The sequence below is a fragment of the Nothobranchius furzeri genome, chromosome 10 (assembly GCF_043380555.1).
Source record: "Nothobranchius furzeri strain GRZ-AD chromosome 10, NfurGRZ-RIMD1, whole genome shotgun sequence".
Classification (NCBI taxonomy): Eukaryota; Metazoa; Chordata; class Actinopteri; order Cyprinodontiformes; family Nothobranchiidae; genus Nothobranchius; species Nothobranchius furzeri.
Genome location: NC_091750.1, coordinates 67,096,115 through 67,118,278, shown reverse-complemented (window position 1 = coordinate 67,118,278; position 22,164 = coordinate 67,096,115). Strand labels below are relative to the sequence as shown.

Sequence of the window (22,164 nt, the reverse complement as noted above, 5' to 3'; positions counted from 1 at the left end):
ACTCCAATGCCCAGTGAGTTGACAGCAACAATAGAAAGGTTGGCCATATTTCTAGTCAGAAGATGAGATCCTCTTGTGTGTAGAAATGGGGAAATGTACTTTGAACGTTCACCCAAAATACTTAGGCATCTATGTTTGGAACAAGATCAAATAGAAAAAAATTAAACGTTGCACTAAAAAACACAATGCACAAAGTACTAATTGCTTCCAGCATTGACCACCCTTCGATAGCTCAGTTGGTAGAGCGGAGGACTGTAGAGGCAGCTCAAAATAATAATAATAATAATAATAATAATAATACATTTTATTTCAAAGCGCCTTTCAGGACACCCAAGGTCACTTTGCACAAAACACGTAAAAAAATACAATAAAACAATAATAAAACCCAAAGAAGAAAAAACAGAGAGAAACATTTCAATAAAATCAGAGGTTGTAGGCAGATTTAAACATGTGTGTTTTGAGTTTTGTTTTGAAAAGGGTAAAACTGTCGACGTTCCTGATGTCTGGGGGAAGTGAGTTCCAGAGTCGAGGAGCAGAGCGGCTGAAAGCTCTGCTCCCCATGGTAGCGAGACGGGCAGAAGGAACCGCAAGATGGATGGAAGAAGATGATTTGAGTGAACGGGACGGGGTGTGAATACTTATAAGGTCTGAGATATATGGAGGAGAGAGGTTGTGGATTGCTTTGAAGGTATGGAGGAGAATTTTGAAGATGGACCTGAATTTAACTGGGAGCCAGTGAAGCTGCTGGAGAACCGGCGTGATGTGGTGAAAGGAAGGGGTTCTGGTGATAATACGGGCTGCCGAATTCTGGACCAGTTGCAGTTTATGAAGGAGTTTGTTGGGAAGACCATAAAGAAGTGAATTGCAATAGTCGATACGGGAGGTGACGAGGCTGTGGACGAGAATGGCGGCAGTGTGAGGGGTCAGTGAGGGACGAAGACGGTTTATGGAACGTAGATGGAAGTATGCTGACCGAATTAAGTTATTAATGTGAGCTTGAAAAGAAAGTGAGCTGTCGAGAATGACACCCAGACTCTTGACATGAGGTGAGGGGGAGACTGTGGCGCTGTCAATAGTTAAAGAAAAGCTGTCAGATGTTGAGAGGGTGGAGTTAGTGCCAACAATAAGAAGTTCAGTTTTATTGCCGTTGAGTTTGAGGAAATTAGAGGTGAACCATGATTTGATTTCAGAGAGGCAGAGTGTAAGGGAGGATGGTGGGAGAGTTGAGTTGGGCTTACTGGAAATGTAGAGCTGGGTGTCATCTGCAAAGCAGTGAAACTGGATAGTGAATTTGCGGAAGATTTTGCCGATAGGGAGGAGATATACTATCAAGAGGAGGGGCCCCAGGACAGAGCCCTGGGGCACACCTGACTTGACTGGGGAGGGTTCTGAGGTAAAGGATTTTAACTGGATGATGAACTGAGTGCGGCCAGTAAGGTAAGATTGAAACCAGCTGAGGGGGGTGTGAGTGATGCCTAAGGAAGAGAGTCTATTGAGGAGGATGGGATGAGAAATGGTGTCAAAGGCCGCACTCAGATCGAGGAGAATAAGAATAGAGATTAAACCAGAATCAGCAGCAATGAGTAGGTCGTTAGTGATCTTGATGAGAGCTGTTTCTGTGCTGTGGTGGGGACGGAAGCCAGACTGAAACTGTTCATAAAGGTTATTGCGGGTGAGATGGGAATGGAGCTGAGATGCAACAGTTTTCTCAAGGACTTTGGAAATGAAGGGAAGATGGGAAATGGGACGGAGGTTATTGAAATCATTGGGATCTAAACCAGGTTTTTTTAGAATAGGGCTGACTGAAGCGGATTTGAATAGGGATGGGACCGTACCAGAGGATAGTGAGGAATGAATAATGACTGTTATAAAAGGGAGCAGAGAAGAAAGGCACGATTTAACTAAAACAGTTGGAATAGGGTCCAGTTGACAGGTGGAAGGTTTAGATTTGGTGATGTAATCTAATATTTCTGAGGGATGGGGAAGTTCAAAGGAGGAGAACGGAATGGTGGGTTCAAATAAATCAGGAGAGGGAGGGGAGGAATGAGGTAAAGAGAGATGGATTCTATTGACCTTCTCATTAAAGAACTGAAGGAGAGAGTTACAGGTTTCTGAAGAGTAAAGATGGATGGGTAGGGAGTCGGGAGGCTGAAAAATGCTGTTCATGATGGAAAATAATGTTTTAGTGTTGCTGGAGTTTGACGAGATGAGACCGGAGTAATACTGAGATTTGGCATGGGAGATGGAGTCCTTGTAGAGAGAAATCTGAGCAGAATATAAGTCTTTATGGATGGTGAGACCGGTTTTCTTGTAGAGTCTTTCAAGCCTCCGGTTGGTAGCTTTCAAGGAGCGAAGGGCAGGGGTGAACCATGGAGCAGACCGAGTAAAATGTACAGAGCGGGATTTGATGGGAGCAAATGAATTAAGGATAGAAACCAGACCGTTATTGTACTGAATGACAAGATCATCGGGAGTAGAGGACAAATTAGGGGTCAAGGTGGCAAAACTGGAGGACAGGGAGGCTAGATCAATGTCCTTAATATTACGAAAAGAAATGATACGTGGTGACTTGATGATGGAGAGACGGAGGGGAACAGAAAAGGAGATGAGGAAGTGGTCCGTGAAAGGGAGCGGGTCAGCTGTACAGTTGGAGGGGGTCAGGCCGGAGCAGCAGATTAAATCCAGGGTGTGACCTTTAATGTGAGTGGGAAAATTGGCATATTGATGAAAACTGAGGCTGTCCAAAGATGAGGAGAAGTCTTTGCTGAGGGGGAGGGCCATATTGTCCATATGAATATTAAAATCACCAAGTAAAATTACATTTGGGGAAAGGGAGGACAGATGGGATAAAAGAGCAGAGAGTTCATTTAAAAACTCAGGGCTGAACTTGGGGGGACGATAAACAGTGACAATTATTGTGGGGGTCGGGCCAGAGAGTTGACAGGCGAGGCATTCCAGAGTGGTGAGAGGAGGAAGGCTTACGGGCCGCGGCCCGACCCACGGGGTTTGGAGAGGTAAACAAATCCGGGAGGAGTACAGTCATTGAGTTGTGAGAAATCGCTGGGTTGTTGCCATGTTTCGTTCAGACAAAGAAAGTCTAGCTTATGGTCACTGATGGTATCTTGGAGGAGATGTCCTTTACCAGAGAGGGAGCGAATGTTGAGAAGACCAAAATTAGCAGTGCGGAAGTCCCTGGCGACAGGAGCATTAGCCCGACTAGCCAGCCGGGCTAACACGCTGGAGTCGGCAGCTCGGCAGGTATTCCTGGGTAGCCGCCGGCTAGTCGTGGACCAGAAGGAGGGTATTCCTTTGGAGCCGTCGAGATGGAGGTTCCGCCGGGACCCCCGATGGATATACCGACGGCGAGGCTGGAAGGTGATGTCGGGGAAGAGGCACAGAGCTGGTGGTGGAGATCCGGAGTAGTGAAAGCGGAGGTTGAAGAGCTCCGCCGCCGAGTACTGGAGAAGGCCATCCACGGACAGAAGAATGAGCGACAGGATGATCCAGGCCAGTGCGAGGCACACAGAAATCCTGCTGGACCACATTATGGAGTGGAGCAGGGAGGTGGTGATGTGCAACCAGAACGCAAGCTGAGCAGGTAGGTGAAAATGAGTTTTCACCGACACAGGGATGTGACTAGGGTGAAAAAGAAGAAAAAAAATACAAAAAGTTTGTTTGCCAGCGAGCAGCGGCAGCGAGACGCGCCAGCGTTCACTCAACCGGAACCGGACAAGATGACATCCTTAGGTCGCTGGTTCAAATCCGGCTCGAAGGAAAATGTTGATAAAGCTTCTTCATGAGCTCTCGCACTTTTCAAGTCGACATCTTTACAATGGTGTGGTCACAGCTGATCACCACAGCTTACAGATGGAGCTGAGGAAACGTGCCGTGATCGTATAGTGGTTAGTACTCTGCGTTGTGGCCCCAGCAACCCCGGTTCGAATCCAGGTCACGGCAAATGTTCCTTTACATTCCGTCTTAAATGTCGTTTTTTTCAGAGGAAACTTTGCTAAGATGACAAGAAAAACAAAGACAGCTATGCAAAAGCTCACAAGAAGTCATAAAACAGGAACAAGCTGTTGGAATAGAGTTGTTTAGCAACTACTGAAACCTCAAGTAATTGGTGATTTGTCTAACTTCTTTTGGGGGAAAAAACAACTCCAATGCCCAGTGAGTTGACAGCAACAATAGAAAGGTTGGCCATATTTCTAGTCAGAAGATGAGATCCTCTTGTGTGTAGAGATGGGGAAATGTACTTTGAACGTTCACCCAAAATACTTAGAAATCTATGTTTGGAACAAGATCAAATAGAAAAAAATTAAATGTTGCACTAAAAAACACAATGCACAAAGTACTAATTGCTTCCAGCATTGACCACCCTTCGATAGCTCAGTTGGTAGAGCGGAGGACTGTAGAGGCAGCTCAAAAGACATCCTTAGGTCGCTGGTTCAAATCCGGCTCCAAGGAAAATGTTGATGTAATTTTTTGATGAGCTCTCGCACTTTTCAAGTCGATATCTTTACAATTGTGTGGCCGCAGCTGATCATCACAGATGGAGCTGAGGAAACGTGCCGTGATCGTATAGTGGTTAGTACTCTGCGTTGTGGCCGCAGCAACCCCGGTTCGAATCCGGGTCACGGCAAATGTTCCTTTACATTCCGTCTTAAATGTCGTTTCTTTCAGAGGAAACTTTGCTAAGATGACAAAAAAAAACAAAGACAGCTATGCAAAAGCTCAAAAGAAGTCATAAAACAGGAACAAGCTGTTGGAATAGAGTTGTTTAGCAACTACTGAAACCTCAAGTAATTGGTGATTTGTCTAACTTCTTTTGGGGGAAAAAACAACTCCAATGCCCAGTGAGTTGACAGCAACAATAGAAAGGTTGGCCATATTTCTAGTCAGAAGATGAGATCCTCTTGTGTGTAGAGATGGGGAAATGTACTTTGAACGTTCACCCAAAATACTTAGGCATCTATGTTTGGAACAAGATCAAATAGAAAAAATTAAACGTTGCACTCGAGATCACAATGCACAAAGTACTAAGTGCTTCTAACATTGCCCACCCTTCGATAGCTCAGTTGGTAGAGCGGAGGACTGTAGTGGCAGCTCAAAAGACATCCTTAGGTCGCTGGTTCAAATCCGGTCTGAAGGAAAATGTTGATAAAGTTTCTTCATGAGCTCTCGAACTTTTCAAGTCGACATCTTTACAATGGTGTGGTCACAGCTGATCAGCACAGCTTACAGATGGAGCTGAGGAAATGTGCCGTGATCGTATAGTGGTTTGTACTCTGCGTTAAGGCCGCAGCAACCCGCGTTCGAATCCGGGTCACGGCAAATGTTCCTTTACAGTCTGTCTTAAATAACGTTTCTTTCCGAAGAAACTTTGCTAAGATGACAAAAAAAACAAAGACAGCTATGCAAAAGCTCAAAAGAAGTCATAAAACAGGAACAAGCTGTTGGAATAGAGTTGTTTAGCAACTACTGAAACCTCAAGTAATTGGTGATTTGTCTAACTTCTTTTGGGGGAAAAAACAACTCCAATGCCCAGTGAGTTGACAGCAACAATAGAAAGGTTGGCCATATTTCTAGTCAGAAGATGAGATCCTCTTGTGTGTAGAGATGGGGAAATGTACTTTGAACGTTCACCCAAAATACTTAGGCATCTATGTTTGGAACAAGATCAAATAGAAAAAAATTAAATGTTGCACTAAAAAACACAATGCACAAAGTACTAATTGCTTCCAGCATTGACCACCGTTCGATAGCTCAGTTGGTAGACCGGAGGACTGTAGAGGCAGCTCAAAAGACATCCTTAGGTCGCTGGTTCAAATCCTGCCTGAAGGAAAATGTTGATAAAGCTTCTTCATGAGCTCTCGAACTTTTCAAGTCGACATCTTTACAATAGTGTGGTCACAGCTGATCACCACAGCTTACAGATGGAATTGAGGAAACGTGCCGTGACCGTATAGTGGTTAGTACTCAGCGTTGTGGCCGCAGCAACCCCGGTTCGAATCCGGGTCACGGCAAATGTTCCTTTACATTCCGTCTTAAATGTCGTTTCTTTCAGAGGAAACTTTGCTAAGATGACAAAAAAAAAACAAAGACAGCTATGCAAAAGCTCAAAAGAAGTCATAAAACAGGAACAAGCTGTTGGAATAGAGTTGTTTAGCAACTACTGAAACCTCAAGTAATTTGTGGTTTGTCTAACTTCTTTTGGGGGAAAAAACAACTCCAATGCCCAGTGAGTTGACAGCAACAATAGAAAGGTTGGCCATATTTCTAGTCAGAAGATGAGATCCTCTTGTGTGTAGAGATGGGGAAATGTACTTTGAACGTTCACCCAAAATACTTAGGCATCTATGTTTGGAACAAGATCAAATAGAAAAAAATTAAACGTTGCACTAAAAAACACAATGCACAAAGTACTAATTGCTTCCAGCATTGACCACCCTTCGATAGCTCAGTTGGTAGAGCGGAGGACTGTAGAGGCAGCTCAAAAGACATCCTTAGGTTGCTGGTTCAAATCCGGCCTGAAGGAAAATGTTGATAAAGCTTCTTCATGAGCTCTCGCACTTTTCAAATCGACATCTTTACAATGGTGTGGTCACAGCTGATCACCACAGCTTACAGATGGAGCTGAGGAAACGTGCCGTGATCGTATAGTGGTTAGTACTCTGCGTTGTGGCCGCAGCAACCCCGGTTCGAATCCAGGTCACGGCAAATGTTCCTTTACAGTCTGTCTTAAATAACGTTTCTTTCCGAGGAAACTTTGCTAAGATGACAAAAAAACAAAGACAGCTATGCAAAAGCTCAAAAGAAGTCATAAAACAGGAACAAGCTGTTTGAATAGAGTTGTTTAGCAACTACTGAAACCTCAAGTAATTGGTGATTTGTCTAACTTCTTTTGGGGGATAAAACAACTCCAATGCCCAGTGAGTTGACATCAACAATAGAAAGGTTGGCCATATTTCTAGTCAGAAGATGAGATCCTCTTGTGTGTAGAGATGGGGAAATGTACTTTGAACGTTCACCCAAAATACTTAGGCATCTATGTTTGGAACAAGATCAAATAGAAAAAATTAAACGTTGCACTCAAGATCAAAATGCACAAAGTACTAAGTGCTTCTGACATTGCCCACCCTTCGATAGCTCAGTTGGTAGAGCGGAGGACTGTAGAGGCAGCTCAAAAGACATCCTTAGGTCGCTGGTTCAAATCTGGCCTGAAGGAAAATGTTGATAAAGCTTCTTCATGAGCTCTCGAACTTTTCAAGTCGACATCTTTACAATGGTGTGGTCACAGCTGATCACCACAGCTTACAGATGGAGCTGAGGAAACGTGCCGTGATCGTATAGTGGTTAGTACTCTGCGTTGTGGCCGCAGCAACCACGGTTCGAATCCGGGTCACGGCAAATGTTCCTTTACAGTCTGTCTTAAATAACGTTTCTTTTTTAAGAAACGTTGCTAAGATGACAAAAAAAAAAAAAACAAAGACAGCTATGCAAAAGCTCAAAAGAAGTCATAAAACAGGAACAAGCTGTTGGAATAGAGTTGTATAGCAACTACTGAAACCTCAAGTAATTGGTGATTTGTCTAACTTCTTTTGGGGGAAAAAACAACTCCAATGCCCAGTGAGTTGACAGCAACAATAGAAAGGTTGGCCATATTTCTAGTCAGAAGATGAGATCCTCTTGTGTGTAGAGATGGGGAAATGTACTTTGAACGTTCACCCAAAATACTTAGGCATCTATGTTTGGAACAAGATCAAATAGAAAAAATTAAACGTTACACTCAAGATCACAATGCACAAAGTACTAAGTGCTTCTGACATTGCCCACCCTTCGATAGCTCAGTTGGTAGAGCGGAGGACTGTAGAGGCAGCTCAAAAGACATCCTTAGGTCGCTGATTCAAATCCGGCTCGAAGGAAAATGTTGATAAAGCTTCTTCATGAGCTCTCGCACTTTTCAAGTCGACATCTTTACAATGGTGTGGTCACAGCTGATCACCACAGCTTACAGATGGAGCTGAGGAAACGTGCCGTGATCGTATAGTGGTTAGTATTCTGCGTTGTGGCCGCAGCAACCCCGGTTCGAATCCGGGTCACGGCAAATGTTCCTTTACATTCCGTCTTGAATAACGTTTCTTTCCGAGGAAACTTTGCTAAGATGACAAGAAAAACAAAGACAGCTATGCAAAAGCTCAAAAGAAGTCATAAAACAGGAACAAGCTGTTGGAATAGAGTTGTTTAGCAACTACTGAAACCTCAAGTAATTGGTGATTTGTCTAACTTCTTTTGGGGGAAAAAACAACTCCAATGCCCAGTGAGTTGACAGCAACAATAGAAAGGTTGGCCATATTTCTAGTCAGAAGATGAGATCCTCTTGTGTGTAGAGATGGGGAAATGTACTTTGAACGTTCACCCAAAATACTTAGGCATCTATGTTTGGAACAAGATCAAATAGAAAAAAATTAAATGTTGCACTAAAAAACACAATGCACAAAGTACTAATTGCTTCCAGCATTGACCACCGTTCGATAGCTCAGTTGGTAGACCGGAGGACTGTAGAGGCAGCTCAAAACACATCCTTAGGTTGCTGGTTCAAATCCGGCCTGAAGGAAAATGTTGATAAAGCTTCTTCATGAGCTCTCGAACTTTTCAAGTCGACATCTTTACAATGGTGTGGTCACAGCTGATCACCACAGCTTACAGATGGAGCTGAGGAAGCGTGCCATGATCGTATAGTGGTTAGTACTCTGCGTTGTGGCCCCAGCAACCCCGGTTCGAATCCGGGTCACGGCAAATGTTCCTTTACAGTCTGTCTTAAATAACGTTTCTTTCCGAAGAAACGTTGCTAAGATGACAAAAAAAAAAAAACAAAGACAGCTATGCAAAAGCTCAAAAGAAGTCATAAAACAGGAACAAGCTGTTGGAATAGAGTTGTTTAGCAACTACTGAAACCTCAAGTAATTGGTGATTTGTCTAACTTCTTTTGGGGGAAAAAACAACTCCAATGCCCAGTGAGTTGACAGCAACAATAGAAAGGTTGGCCATATTTCTAGTCAGAAGATGAGATCCTCTTGTGTGTAGAGATGGGGAAATGTACTTTGAGCGTTCACCCAATATACTTAGGCATCTATGTTTGGAACAAGATCAAATAGAAAAAATTAAACGTTACACTCAAGATCACAATGCACAAAGTACTAAGTGCTTCTGACATTGCCCACCCTTCGATAGCTCAGTTGGTAGAGCGGAGGACTGTAGAGGCAGCTCAAAAGACATCCTTAGGTCGCTGATTCAAATCCGGCTCGAAGGAAAATGTTGATAAATTTTCTTCATGAGCTCTCGCACTTTTCAAGTCGACATCTTTACAATGGTGTGGTCACAGCTGATCACCACAGCTTACAGATGGAGCTGAGGAAACGTGCCGTGATCGTATAGTGGTTAGTACTCTGCGTTGTGGCCGCAGCAACCCCGGTTCGAATCCGGGTCACGGCAAATGTTCCTTTACATTCCGTCTTAAATAACGTTTCTTTCCGAGGAAACTTTGCTAAGATGACAAGAAAAACAAAGACAGCTATGCAAAAGCTCAAAAGAAGTCATAAAACAGGAACAAGCTGTTGGAATAGAGTTGTTTAGCAACTACTGAAACCTCAAGTAATTGGTGATTTGTCTAAATTCTTTTGGGGGAAAAAACAACTCCAATGCCCAGTGAGTTGACAGCAACAATAGAAAGGTTGGCCATATTTCTAGTCAGAAGATGAGATCCTCTTGTGTGTAGAGATGGGGAAATGTACTTTGAACGTTCACCCAAAATACTTAGGCATCTATGTTTGGAACAAGATCAAATAGAAAAAAATTAAATGTTGCACTAAAAAACACAATGCACAAAGTACTAATTGCTTCCAGCATTGACCACCCTTCGATAGCTCAGTTGGTAGAGCGGAGGACTGTAGAGGCAGCTCAAAAGACATCCTTAGGTCGCTGGTTCAAATCCTGCCTGAAGGAAAATGTTGATAAAGCTTCTTCATGAGCTCTCAAACTTTTCAAGTCGACATCTTTACAATGGTGTGGTCACAGCTGATCACCACAGCTTACAGATGGAGCTGAGGCAACATGCCGTGATCGTATAGTGGTTAGTACTCTGCGTTGTGGCCGCAGCAACCCCGGTTCGAATCCAGGTCACGGCAAATGTTCCTTTACAGTCTGTCTTAAATAACGTTTCTTTCCGAGGAAACTTTGCTAAGATGACAAAAAAACAAAGACAGCTATGCAAAAGCTCAAAAGAAGTCATAAAACAGGAACAAGCTGTTGGAATAGAGTTGTTTAGCAACTACTGAAACCTCAAGTAATTGGTGATTTGTCTAACTTCTTTTGGGGGATAAAACAACTCCAATGCCCAGTGAGTTGACAGCAACAATAGAAAGGTTGGCCATATTTCTAGTCAGAAGATGAGATCCTCTTGTGTGTAGAGATGGAGAAATGTACTTTGAACGTTCACCCAAAATACTTAGGCATCTATGTTTGGAACAAGATCAAATAGAAAAAATTAAACGTTGCACTCAAGATCACAATGCACAAAGTACTAAGTGCTTCTGACATTGCCCACCCTTCGATAGCTCAGTTGGTAGAGCGGAGGACTGTAGAGGCAGCTCAAAAGACATCCTTAGGTCGCTGATTTCAAATCCGGCTCGAAGGAAAATGTGGATAAAGCTTCTTCATGAGCTCTCGCACTTTTCAAGTCGACATCTTTACAATGGTGTGGTCACAGCTGATCACCCCAGCTTACAGATGGAGCTGAGGAAACGTGCCGTGATCGTATAGTGGTTAGTACTCTGCGTTGTGGCCGCAGCAACCCCGGTTCGAATCCGGGTCACGGCAAATGTTCCTTTACATTCCTTCTTAAATAATGTTTCTTTCTGAGGAAACTTTGCTAAGATGACAAGAAAAACAAAGACAGCTATGCAAAAGCTCAAAAGAAGTCATAAAACAGGAACAAGCTGTTGGAATAGAGTTGTTTAGCAACTACTGAAACCTCAAGTAATTGGTGATTTGTCTAACTTCTTTTGGGGGAAAAAACAACTCCAATGCCCAGTGAGTTGACAGCAACAATAGAAAGGTTGGCCATATTTCTAGTCAGAAGATGAGATCCTCTTGTGTGTAGAGATGGGGAAATGTACTTTGAACGTTCACCCAAAATACTTAGGCATCTATGTTTGGAACAAGATCAAATAGAAAAAAATTAAATGTTGCACTAAAAAACACAATGCACAAAGTACTAATTGCTTCCAGCATTGACCACCCTTCGATAGCTCAGTTGGTAGAGCGGAGGACTGTAGAGGCAGCTCAAAAGACATCCTTAGGTCGCTGGTTCAAATCCTGCCTGAAGGAAAATGTTGATAAAGCTTCTTCATGAGCTCTCGAACTTTTCAAGTCGACATCTTTACAATGGTGTGGTCACAGCTGATCACCACAGCTTACAGATGGAGCTGAGGAAACGTGCCGTGATCGTATAGTGGTTAGTACTCTGCGTTGTGGCCGCAGCAACCCCGGTTCGAATCCGGGTCACGGCAAATGTTCCTTTACATTCCGTCTTAAATGTTGTTTCTTTCAGAGGAAACTTTGCTAAGATGACAAAAAAAAAACAAAGACAGCTATGCAAAAGCTCAAAAGAAGTCATAAAACAGGAACAAGCTGTTGGAATAGAGTTGTTTAGCAACTACTGAAACCTCAAGTAATTGGTGATTTGTCTAACTTCTTTTGGGGGAAAAAACAACTCCAATGCCCAGTGAGTTGACAGCAACAATAGAAAGGTTGGCCATATTTCTAGTCAGAAGATGAGATCCTCTTGTGTTTAGAGATGGGGAAATGTATTTTGAACGTTCACCCAAAATACTTAGGCATCTATGTTTGGAACAAGATCAAATAGAAAAAAATTAAACGTTGCACTAAAAAACACAATGCACAAAGTACTAATTGCTTCCAGCATTGACCACCCTTCGATAGCTCAGTTGGTAGAGCGGAGGACTGTAGAGGCAGCTCAAAAGACATCCTTAGGTCGCTGGTTCAAATCCGGCCTGAAGGAAAATGTTGATAAAGCTTCTTCATGAGCTCTCGCACTTTTCAAGTCGACATCTTTACAATGGTGTGGTCACAGCTGATCACCACAGCTTACAGATGGAGCTGAGGAAACGTGCCGTGATCGTATAGTGGTTAGTACTCTGCGTTGTGGCCCATAGCAACCCCGGTTCGAATCCGGGTCACGGCAAATGTTCCTTTACAGTCTGTCTTAAATAACGTTTCTTTCCGAGGAAACTTTGCTAAGATGACAAAAAAACAAAGACAGCTATGCAAAAGCTCAAAAGAAGTCATAAAACAGGAACAAGCTGTTGGAATAGAGTTGTTTAGCAACTACTGAAACCTCAAGTAATTGGTGATTTGTCTAACTTCTTTTGGGGGAAAAAACAACTCCAATGCCCAGTGAGTTGACAGCAACAATAGAAAGGTTGGCCATATTTCTAGTCAGAAGATGAGATCCTCTTGTGTGTAGAGATGGGGAAATGTACTTTGAACGTTCACCCAAAATACTTAGGCATCTATGTTTGGAACAAGATCAAATAGAAAAAATTAAACGTTACACTCAAGATCACAATGCACAAAGTACTAAGTGCTTCTGACATTGCCCACCCTTCGATAGCTCAGTTGGTAGAGCGGAGGACTGTAGAGGCAGCTCAAAAGACATCCTTAGGTCGCTGATTCAAATCCGGCTCGAAGGAAAATGTTGATAAAGCTTCTTCATGAGCTCTCGCACTTTTCAAGTCGACATCTTTTTAATGGTGTGGTCACAGCTGATCACCACAGCTTACAGATGGAGCTGAGGAAACGTGCCGTGATCGTATAGTGGTTAGTACTCTGCGTTGTGGCCGCAGCAACCCCAGTTCGAATCCGGGTCACGGCAAATGTTCCTTTACATTCCGTCTTAAATAACGTTTCTTTCCGAGGAAACTTTGCTAAGATGACAAGAAAAACAAAGACAGCTATGCAAAAGCTCAAAAGAAGTCATAAAACATGAACAAGCTGTTGGAATAGAGTTGTTTAGCAACTACTGAAACCTCAAGTAAATGGTGATTTGTCTAACTTCTTTTGGGGGAAAAAACAACTCCAATGCCCAGTGAGTTGACAGCAACAATAGAAAGGTTGGCCATATTTCTAGTCAGAAGATGAGATCCTCTTGTGTGTAGAGATGGGGAAATGTACTTTGAACGTTCACCCAAAATACTTAGGCATCTATGTTTGGAACAAGATCAAATAGAAAAAATTAAACGTTGCACTCAAGATCACAATGCACAAAGTACTAAGTGCTTCTGACATTGCCCACCCTTCGATAGCTCAGTTGGTAGAGCGGAGGACTGTAGAGGCAGCTCAAAAGACATCCTTAGGTCGCTGGTTCAATTCCGGCCTGAAGGAAAATGTTGATAAAGCTTCTTCATGAGCTCTCGAACTTTTCAAGTCGACATCTTTACAATGGTGTGGTCACAGCTGATCACCACAGCTTACAGATGGAGCTGAGGAAACGTGCCGTGATCGTATAGTGGTTAGTACTCTGCGTTGTGGCCGCAGCAACCCCGGTTCGAATCCGGGTCACGGCAAATGTTCCTTTACAGTCTGTCTTAAATAACGTTTCTTTCCGAAGAAACTTAACTAAGATGACAAAAAAAAAAACAAAGACAGCTATGCAAAAGCTCAAAAGAAGTCATAAAACAGGAACAAGCTGTTGGAATAGAGTTGTTTAGCAACTACTGAAACCTCAAGTGATTTGTCTAACTTCTTTTGGGGGAAAAACAACTCCAATGCCCAGTGAGTTGACAGCAACAATAGAAAGGTTGGCCATATTTCTAGTCAGAAGATGAGATCCTCTTGTGTGTAGAGATGGGGAAATGTACTTTGAACGTTCACCCAAAATACTTAGGCATCTATGTTTGGAACAAGATCAAATAGAAAAAAATTAAATGTTGCACTAAAAAACACAATGCACAAAGTACTAATTGCTTCCAGCATTGACCACCCTTCGATAGCTCAGTTGGTAGAGCGGAGGACTGTAGAGGCAGCTCAAAAGACATCCTTAGGTCACTGGTTCAAATCCTGCCTGAAGGAAAATGTTGATAAAGCTTCTTCATGAGCTCTCGAACTTTTCAAGTCGACATCTTTACAATGGTGTGGTCACAGCTGATCACCACAGCTTACAGATGGAGCTGAGGAAACGTGCCGTGATCGTATAGTGGTTAGTACTCTGCGTTGTGGCCGCAGCAACCCCGGTTCGAATCCGGGTCACGGCAAATGTTCCTTTACAGTCTGTCTTAAATAACGTTTCTTTCAGAAGAAACTTAACTAAGATGACAAAAAAAAAACAAAGACAGCTATGCAAAAGCTCAAAAGAAGTCATAAAACAGGAACAAGCTGTTGGAATAGAGTTGTTTAGCAACTACTGAAACCTCAAGTAATTGGTGATTTGTCTAACTTCTTTTGGGGGAAAAAACAACTCCAATGCCCAGTGAGTTGACAGCAACAATAGAAAGGTTGGCCATATTTCTAGTCAGAAGATGAGATCCTCTTGTGTGTAGAGATGGGGAAATGTACTTTGAACGTTCACCCAAAATACTTAGGCATCTATGTTTGGAACAAGATCAAATAGAAAAAAATTACACGTTGCACTAAAAAACACAATGCACAAAGTACTAATTGCTTCCAGCATTGACCACCCTTCGATAGCTCAGTTGGTAGAGCGGAGGACTGTAGAGGCAGCTCAAAAGACATCCTTAGGTCAGTGGTTCAAATCCTGCCTGAAGGAAAATGTTGATAAAGCTTCTTCATGAGCTCTCGAACTTTTCAAGTCGACATCTTTACAATGGTGTGGTCACAGCTGATCACCACAGCTTACAGATGGAGCTGAGGAAACCTGCCGTGATCGTATAGTGGTTAGTACTCTGCGTTGTGGCCGCAGCAACCCCGGTTCGAATCCGGGTCACGGCAAATGTTCCTTTACATTCCGTCTTAAATGTTGTTTCTTTCAGAGGAAACTTTGCTAAGATGACAAAAAAAAAACAAAGACAGCTATGCAAAAGCTCAAAAGAAGTCATAAAACAGGAACAAGCTGTTGGAATAGAGTTGTTTAGCAACTACTGAAACCTCAAGTAATTGGTGATTTGTCTAACTTCTTTTGGGGGAAAAAACAACTCCAATGCCCAGTGAGTTGACAGCAACAATAGAAAGGTTGGCCATATTTCTAGTCAGAAGATGAGATCCTCTTGTGTGTAGAGATGGGGAAATGTACTTTGAACGTTCACCCAAAATACTTAGGCATCTATGTTTGGAACAAGATCAAATAGAAAAAATTAAACGTTACACTCAAGATCACAATGCACAAAGTACTAAGTGCTTCTGACATTGCCCACCCTTCGATAGCTCAGTTGGTAGAGCGGAGGACTGTAGAGGCAGCTCAAAAGACATCCTTAGGTCGCTGATTCAAATCCGGCTCGAAGGAAAATGTTGATAAAGCTTCTTCATGAGCTCTCGCACTTTTCAAGTCGACATCTTTTTAATGGTGTGGTCACAGCTGATCACCACAGCTTACAGATGGAGCTGAGGAAACGTGCCGTGATCGTATAGTGGTTAGTACTCTGCGTTGTGGCCGCAGCAACCCCAGTTCGAATCCGGGTCACGGCAAATGTTCCTTTACATTCCGTCTTAAATAACGTTTCTTTCCGAGGAAACTTTGCTAAGATGACAAGAAAAACAAAGACAGCTATGCAAAAGCTCAAAAGAAGTCATAAAACATGAACAAGCTGTTGGAATAGAGTTGTTTAGCAACTACTGAAACCTCAAGTAAATGGTGATTTGTCTAACTTCTTTTGGGGGAAAAAACAACTCCAATGCCCAGTGAGTTGACAGCAACAATAGAAAGGTTGGCCATATTTCTAGTCAGAAGATGAGATCCTCTTGTGTGTAGAGATGGGGAAATGTACTTTGAACGTTCACCCAAAATACTTAGGCATCTATGTTTGGAACAAGATCAAGTAGAAAAAATTAAACGTTACACTCAAGATCACAATGCACAAAGTACTAAGTGCTTCTGACATTGCCCACCCTTCGATAGCTCAGTTGGTAGAGCGGAGGACTGTAGAGGCAGCTCAAAAGACATCCTTAGGTCGCTGATTCAAATCCGGCTCGAAGGAAAATGTTGATAAAGCTTCTTCATGAGCTCTCGCACTTTTCAAGTCGACATCTTTTTAATGGTGTGGTCACAGCTGATCACCACAGCTTACAGATGGAGCTGAGGAAACGTGCCGTGATCGTATAGTGGTTAGTACTCTGCGTTGTGGCCGCAGCAACCCCAGTTCGAATCCGGGTCACGGCAAATGTTCCTTTACATTCCGTCTTAAATAACGTTTCTTTCCGAGGAAACTTTGCTAAGATGACAAGAAAAACAAAGACAGCTATGCAAAAGCTCAAAAGAAGTCATAAAACATGAACAAGCTGTTGGAATAGAGTTGTTTAGCAACTACTGAAACCTCAAGTAAATGGTGATTTGTCTAACTTCTTTTGGGGGAAAAAACAACTCCAATGCCCAGTGAGTTGACAGCAACAATAGAAAGGTTGGCCATATTTCTAGTCAGAAGATGAGATCCTCTTGTGTGTAGAGATGGGGAAATGTACTTTGAACGTTCACCCAAAATACTTAGGCATCTATGTTTGGAACAAGATCAAATAGAAAAAATTAAACGTTGCACTCAAGATCACAATGCACAAAGTACTAAGTGCTTCTGACATTGCCCACCATTCGAAAGCTCAGTTGGTAGAGCGGAGGACTGTAGAGGCAGCTCAAAAGACATCCTTAGGTCGCTGGTTCAATTCCGGCCTGAAGGAAAATGTTGATAAAGATTCTTCATGAGCTCTCGCACTTTTCAAGTCGACATCTTTACAATGGTGTGGTCACAGCTGATCACCACAGCTTACAGATGGAGCTGAGGAAACGTGCCGTGATCGTATAGTGGTTAGTACTCTGCGTTGTGGCCGCAGCAACCCCGGTTCGAATCCGGGTCACGGCAAATGTTCCTTTACAGTCTGTCTTAAATAACGTTTCTTTCCGAAGAAACTTAACTAAGATGACAAAAAAAAAACAAAGACAGCTATGCAAAAGCTCAAAAGAAGTCATAAAACAGGAACAAGCTGTTGGAATAGAGTTGTTTAGCAACTACTGAAACCTCAAGTAATTGGTGATTTGTCTAACTTCTTTTGGGGGAAAAAACAACTCCAATGCCCAGTGAGTTGACAGCAACAATAGAAAGGTTGGCCATATTTCTAGTCAGAAGATGAGATCCTCTTGTGTGTAGAGATGGGGAAATGTACTTTGAACGTTCACCCAAAATACTTAGGCATCTATGTTTGGAACAAGATCAAATAGAAAAAAATTAAATGTTGCACTAAAAAACACAATGCACAAAGTACTAATTGCTTCCAGCATTGACCACCCTTCGATAGCTCAGTTGGTAGAGCGGAGGACTGTAGAGGCAGCTCAAAAGACATCCTTAGGTCACTGGTTCAAATCCTGCCTGAAGGAAAATGTTGATAAAGCTTCTTCATGAGCTCTCGAACTTTTCAAGTCGACATCTTTACAATGGTGTGGTCACAGCTGATCACCACAGCTTACAGATGGAGCTGAGGAAACGTGCCGTGATCGTATAGTGGTTAGTACTCTGCGTTGTGGCCGCAGCAACCCCGGTTCGAATCCGGGTCACGGCAAATGTTCCTTTACAGTCTGTCTTAAATAACGTTTCTTTCAGAAGAAACTTAACTAAGATGACAAAAAAAAAAAACAAAGACAGCTATGCAAAAGCTCAAAAGAAGTCATAAAACAGGAACAAGCTGTTGGAATAGAGTTGTTTAGCAACTACTGAAACCTCAAGTAATTGGTGATTTGTCTAACTTCTTTTGGGGGAAAAAACAACTCCAATGCCCAGTGAGTTGACAGCAACAATAGCAAGGTTGGCCATATTTCTAGTCAGAAGATGAGATCCTCTTGTGTGTAGAGATGGGGAAATGTACTTTGAACGTTCACCCAAAATACTTAGGCATCTATGTTTGGAACAAGATCAAATAGAAAAAAATTAAATGTTGCACTAAAAAACACAATGCACAAAGTACTAATTGCTTCCAGCATTGACCACCCTTCGATAGCTCAGTTGGTAGAGCGGAGGACTGTAGAGGCAGCTCAAAAGACATCCTTAGGTCAGTGGTTCAAATCCTGCCTGAAGGAAAATGTTGATAAAGCTTCTTCATGAGCTCTCGAACTTTTCAAGTCGACATCTTTACAATGGTGTGGTCACAGCTGATCACCACAGCTTACAGATGGAGCTGAGGAAACGTGCCGTGATCGTATAGTGGTTAGTACTCTGCGTTGTGGCCGCAGCAACCCCGGTTCGAATCCGGGTCACGGCAAATGTTCCTTTACATTCCGTCTTAAATGTTGTTTCTTTCAGAGGAAACTTTGCTAAGATGACAAAAAAAAACAAAGACAGCTATGCAAAAGCTCAAAAGAAGTCATAAAACAGGAACAAGCTGTTGGAATAGAGTTGTTTAGCAACTACTGAAACCTCAAGTAATTTGTGATTTGTCTAACTTCTTTTGGGGGAAAAAACAACTCCAATGCCCAGTGAGTTGACAGCAACAATAGAAAGGTTGGCCATATTTCTAGTCAGAAGATGAGATCCTCTTGTGTGTAGAGATGGGGAAATGTACTTTGAACGTTCACCCAAAATACTTAGGCATCTATGTTTGGAACAAGATCAAATAGAAAAAAATTAAATGTTGCACTAAAAAACACAATGCACAAAGTACTAATTGCTTCCAGCATTGACCACCCTTCGATAGCTCAGTTGGTAGAGTGGAGGACTGTAGAGGCAGCTCAAAAGACATCCTTAGGTCGCTGGTTCAAATCCTGCCTGAAGGAAAATGTTGATAAAGCTTCTTCATGAGCTCTCGAACTTTTCAAGTCGACATCTTTACAATGGTGTGGTCACAGCTGATCACCACAGCTTACAGATGGAGCTGAGGAAACGTGCCGTGATCGTATATTGGTTAGTACTCTGCGTTGTGGCCGCAGCAACCCCGGTTCGAATCCGGGTCACGGCAAATGTTCCTTTACATTCCGTCTTAAATGTCGTTTCTTTCAGAGGAAACTTTGCTAAGATGACAAAAAAAAAACAAAGACAGCTATGCAAAAGCTCAAAAGAAGTCATAAAACAGGAACAAGCTGTTGGAATAGAGTTGTTTAGCAACTACTGAAACCTCAAGTAATTGGTGATTTGTCTAACTTCTTTTGGGGGAAAAAACAACTCCAATGCCCAGTGAGTTGACAGCAACAATAGAAAGGTTGGCCATATTTCTAGTCAGAAGATGAGATCCTCTTGTGTGTAGAGATGGGGAAATGTACTTTGAACGTTCACCCAAAATACTTAGGCATCTATGTTTGGAACAAGATCAAATAGAAAAAATTAAACGTTGCACTCAAGATCACAATGCACAAAGTACTAAGTGCTTCTGACATTGCCCACCCTTCGATAGCTCAGTTGGTAGAGCGGAGGACTGTAGAGGCAGCTCAAAAGACATCCTTAGGTCGCTGGTTCAAATCCGTCCTGAAGGAAAATGTTGATAAAGCTTCTTCATGAGCTCTCGAACTTTTCAAGTCGACATCTTTACAATGGTGTGGTCACAGCTGATCACCACAGCTTACAAATGGAGCTGAGGAAACGTGCCGTGATCGTATAGTGGTTAGTACTCTGCGTTGTGGCCGCAGCAACCCCGGTTCGAATCCGGGTCACGGCAAATGTTCCTTTACAGTCTGTCTTAAATAACGTTTCTTTCCGAAGAAACTTTGCTAAGATGACAAAAAAAAACAAATACAGCTATGCAAAAGCTCAAAAGAAGTCATAAAACAGGAACAAGCTGTTGGAAGAGAGTTGTTTAGCAACTACTGAAACCTCAAGTAATTGGTGATTTGTCTAACTTCTTTTGGGGGAAAAAACAACTCCAATGCCCAGTGAGTTGACAGCAACAATAGAAAGGTTGGCCATATTTCTAGTCAGAAGATGAGATCCTCTTGTGTGTAGAGATGGGGAAATGTATTTTGAACGTTCACCCAAAATACTTAGGCATCTATGTTTGGAAAAAGATCAAATAGAAAAAAATTAAACGTTGCACTAAAAAACACAATGCACAAAGTACTAATTGCTTCCAGCATTGACCACCCTTCGATAGCTCAGTTGGTAGAGCGGAGGACTGTAGAGGCAGCTCAAAAGACATCCTTAGGTCGCTGTTTCAAATCCGGCCTGAAGGAAAATGTTGATTAAGCATCTTCATGAGCTCTCGCACTTTTCAAGTCGACATCTTTACAATGGTGTGGTCACAGTTGATCACCACAGCTTACAGATGGAGCTGAGGAAACGTGCCGTGATCGTATAGTGGTTAGTACTCTGCGTTGTGGCCGCAGCAACCCCGGTTCGAATCCGGGTCACGGCAAATGTTCCTTTACAGTCTGTCTTAAATAATGTTTCTTTCCGAGGAAACTTTGCTAAGATGACAAAAAAACAAAGACAGCTATGCAAAAGCTCAAAAGAAGTCATAAAACAGGAACAAGCTGTTGGAATAGAGTTGTTTAGCAACTACTGAAACCTCAAGTAATTGGTGATTTGTCTAACTTCTTTTGGGGGAAAAAACAACTCCAATGCCCAGTGAGTTGACAGCAACAATAGAAAGGTTGGCCATATTTCTAGTCAGAAGATGAGATCCTCTTGTGTGTAGAGATGGGGAAATGTACTTTGAACGTTCACCCAAAATACTTAGGCATCTATGTTTGGAACAAGATCAAATAGAAAAAAATTAAATGTTGCACTAAAAAACACAATGCACAAAGTACTAATTGCTTCCAGAATTGACCACCCTTCGATAGCTCAGTTGGTAGAGTGGAGGACTGTAGAGGCAGCTCAAAAGACATCCTTAGGTCGCTGGTTCAAATCCTGCCTGAAGGAAAATGTTGATAAAGCTTCTTCATGAGCTCTCGAACTTTTCAAGTCGACATCTTTACAATGGTGTGGTCACAGCTGATCACCACAGCTTACAGATGGAGCTGAGGAAACGTGCCGTGATCGTATAGTGGTTAGTACTCTGCGTTGTGGCCGCAGCAACCCCGGTTCGAATCCGGGTCACGGCAAATGTTCCTTTACATCCCGTCTTAAATGTTGTTTCTTTCAGAGGAAACTTTGCTAAGATGACAAAAAAAAAAAACAAAGACAGCTATGCAAAAGCTCAAAAGAAGTCATAAAACAGGAACAAGCTGTTGGAATAGAGTTGTTTAGCAACTACTGAAACCTCAAGTAATTGGTGATTTGTCTAACTTCTTTTGGGGGAAAAAACAACTCCAATGCCCAGTGAGTTGACAGCAACAATAGAAAGGTTGGCCATATTTCTAGTCAGAAGATGAGATCCTCTTGTGTGTAGAGATGGGGAAATGTACTTTGAACGTTCACCCAAATTACTTAGGCATCTATGTTTGGAACAAGATCAAATAGAAAAAAATTAAACGTTGCACTAAAAAACACAATGCACAAAGTACTAATTGCTTCCAGCATTGACCACCCTTTGATAGCTCAGTTGGTAGAGCGGAGGACTGTAGAGGCAGCTCAAAAGACATCCTTAGGTCGCTGGTTCAAATCCAGCACGAAGGAAAATGTTGATAAAGCTTCTTCATGAGCTCTCGCACTTTTCAAGTCGACATCTTTACAATGGTGTGGTCACAGCTGATCACCACAGCTTACAGATGGAGCTGAGGAAACGTGCCGTGATCGTATAGTGGTTAGTACTCTGCGTTGTGGCCGCAGCAACCCCGGTTCGAACCCGGGTCACGGCAAATGTTCCTTTACATTCCGTCTTAAATGACGTTTCTTTCCGAGGAAACTTTGCTAAGATGACAAGAAAAACAAAGACAGCTATGCAAAAGCTCAAAAGAAGTCATAAAACAGACACAAGCTGTTGGAATAGAGTTGTTTAGCAACTACTGAAACCTCAAGTAATTGGTGATTTGTCTAACTTCTTTTGGGGGAAAAAACAACTCCA

General features: G+C 42.5%; 17 non-coding genes across 17 annotated transcripts; all 17 read left to right on the top strand.

Annotated features, from left to right (window-relative positions):
- Nucleotides 1-4,570: 4,570 nt before the first annotated feature.
- On the top strand, nt 4,571-4,642 carry trnah-gug (transfer RNA histidin (anticodon GUG)). Its single transcript has one exon. It is a non-coding gene; the product is annotated as a tRNA-His (tRNA).
- Nucleotides 4,643-8,035: 3,393 nt separating this feature from the next.
- Nucleotides 8,036-8,107, top strand: trnah-gug (transfer RNA histidin (anticodon GUG)). Its single transcript has one exon. It is a non-coding gene; the product is annotated as a tRNA-His (tRNA).
- A 1,316-nt stretch (nt 8,108-9,423) lies between these two features.
- trnah-gug (transfer RNA histidin (anticodon GUG)) lies at nt 9,424-9,495 on the top strand. The gene has a single exon. It is a non-coding gene; the product is annotated as a tRNA-His (tRNA).
- A 1,311-nt stretch (nt 9,496-10,806) lies between these two features.
- trnah-gug (transfer RNA histidin (anticodon GUG)) lies at nt 10,807-10,878 on the top strand. Its single transcript has one exon. It is a non-coding gene; the product is annotated as a tRNA-His (tRNA).
- A 620-nt stretch (nt 10,879-11,498) lies between these two features.
- On the top strand, nt 11,499-11,570 carry trnah-gug (transfer RNA histidin (anticodon GUG)). Its single transcript has one exon. It is a non-coding gene; the product is annotated as a tRNA-His (tRNA).
- A 423-nt stretch (nt 11,571-11,993) lies between these two features.
- Nucleotides 11,994-12,082, top strand: trnay-gua (transfer RNA tyrosine (anticodon GUA)). Its single transcript is given in 2 exon segments — nt 11,994-12,030; nt 12,047-12,082. It is a non-coding gene; the product is annotated as a tRNA-Tyr (tRNA).
- A 1,293-nt stretch (nt 12,083-13,375) lies between these two features.
- On the top strand, nt 13,376-13,464 carry trnay-gua (transfer RNA tyrosine (anticodon GUA)). The gene is given in 2 exon segments: nt 13,376-13,412; nt 13,429-13,464. It is a non-coding gene; the product is annotated as a tRNA-Tyr (tRNA).
- A 110-nt stretch (nt 13,465-13,574) lies between these two features.
- On the top strand, nt 13,575-13,646 carry trnah-gug (transfer RNA histidin (anticodon GUG)). The gene has a single exon. It is a non-coding gene; the product is annotated as a tRNA-His (tRNA).
- Nucleotides 13,647-14,261: 615 nt separating this feature from the next.
- Nucleotides 14,262-14,333, top strand: trnah-gug (transfer RNA histidin (anticodon GUG)). The gene has a single exon. It is a non-coding gene; the product is annotated as a tRNA-His (tRNA).
- Nucleotides 14,334-14,955: 622 nt separating this feature from the next.
- On the top strand, nt 14,956-15,027 carry trnah-gug (transfer RNA histidin (anticodon GUG)). The gene has a single exon. It is a non-coding gene; the product is annotated as a tRNA-His (tRNA).
- Nucleotides 15,028-17,030: 2,003 nt separating this feature from the next.
- Nucleotides 17,031-17,102, top strand: trnah-gug (transfer RNA histidin (anticodon GUG)). Its single transcript has one exon. It is a non-coding gene; the product is annotated as a tRNA-His (tRNA).
- Nucleotides 17,103-17,724: 622 nt separating this feature from the next.
- trnah-gug (transfer RNA histidin (anticodon GUG)) lies at nt 17,725-17,796 on the top strand. Its single transcript has one exon. It is a non-coding gene; the product is annotated as a tRNA-His (tRNA).
- Nucleotides 17,797-18,420: 624 nt separating this feature from the next.
- On the top strand, nt 18,421-18,492 carry trnah-gug (transfer RNA histidin (anticodon GUG)). Its single transcript has one exon. It is a non-coding gene; the product is annotated as a tRNA-His (tRNA).
- A 1,314-nt stretch (nt 18,493-19,806) lies between these two features.
- trnah-gug (transfer RNA histidin (anticodon GUG)) lies at nt 19,807-19,878 on the top strand. The gene has a single exon. It is a non-coding gene; the product is annotated as a tRNA-His (tRNA).
- A 621-nt stretch (nt 19,879-20,499) lies between these two features.
- On the top strand, nt 20,500-20,571 carry trnah-gug (transfer RNA histidin (anticodon GUG)). Its single transcript has one exon. It is a non-coding gene; the product is annotated as a tRNA-His (tRNA).
- Nucleotides 20,572-21,190: 619 nt separating this feature from the next.
- trnah-gug (transfer RNA histidin (anticodon GUG)) lies at nt 21,191-21,262 on the top strand. The gene has a single exon. It is a non-coding gene; the product is annotated as a tRNA-His (tRNA).
- Nucleotides 21,263-21,886: 624 nt separating this feature from the next.
- On the top strand, nt 21,887-21,958 carry trnah-gug (transfer RNA histidin (anticodon GUG)). The gene has a single exon. It is a non-coding gene; the product is annotated as a tRNA-His (tRNA).
- Nucleotides 21,959-22,164: the final 206 nt, after the last annotated feature.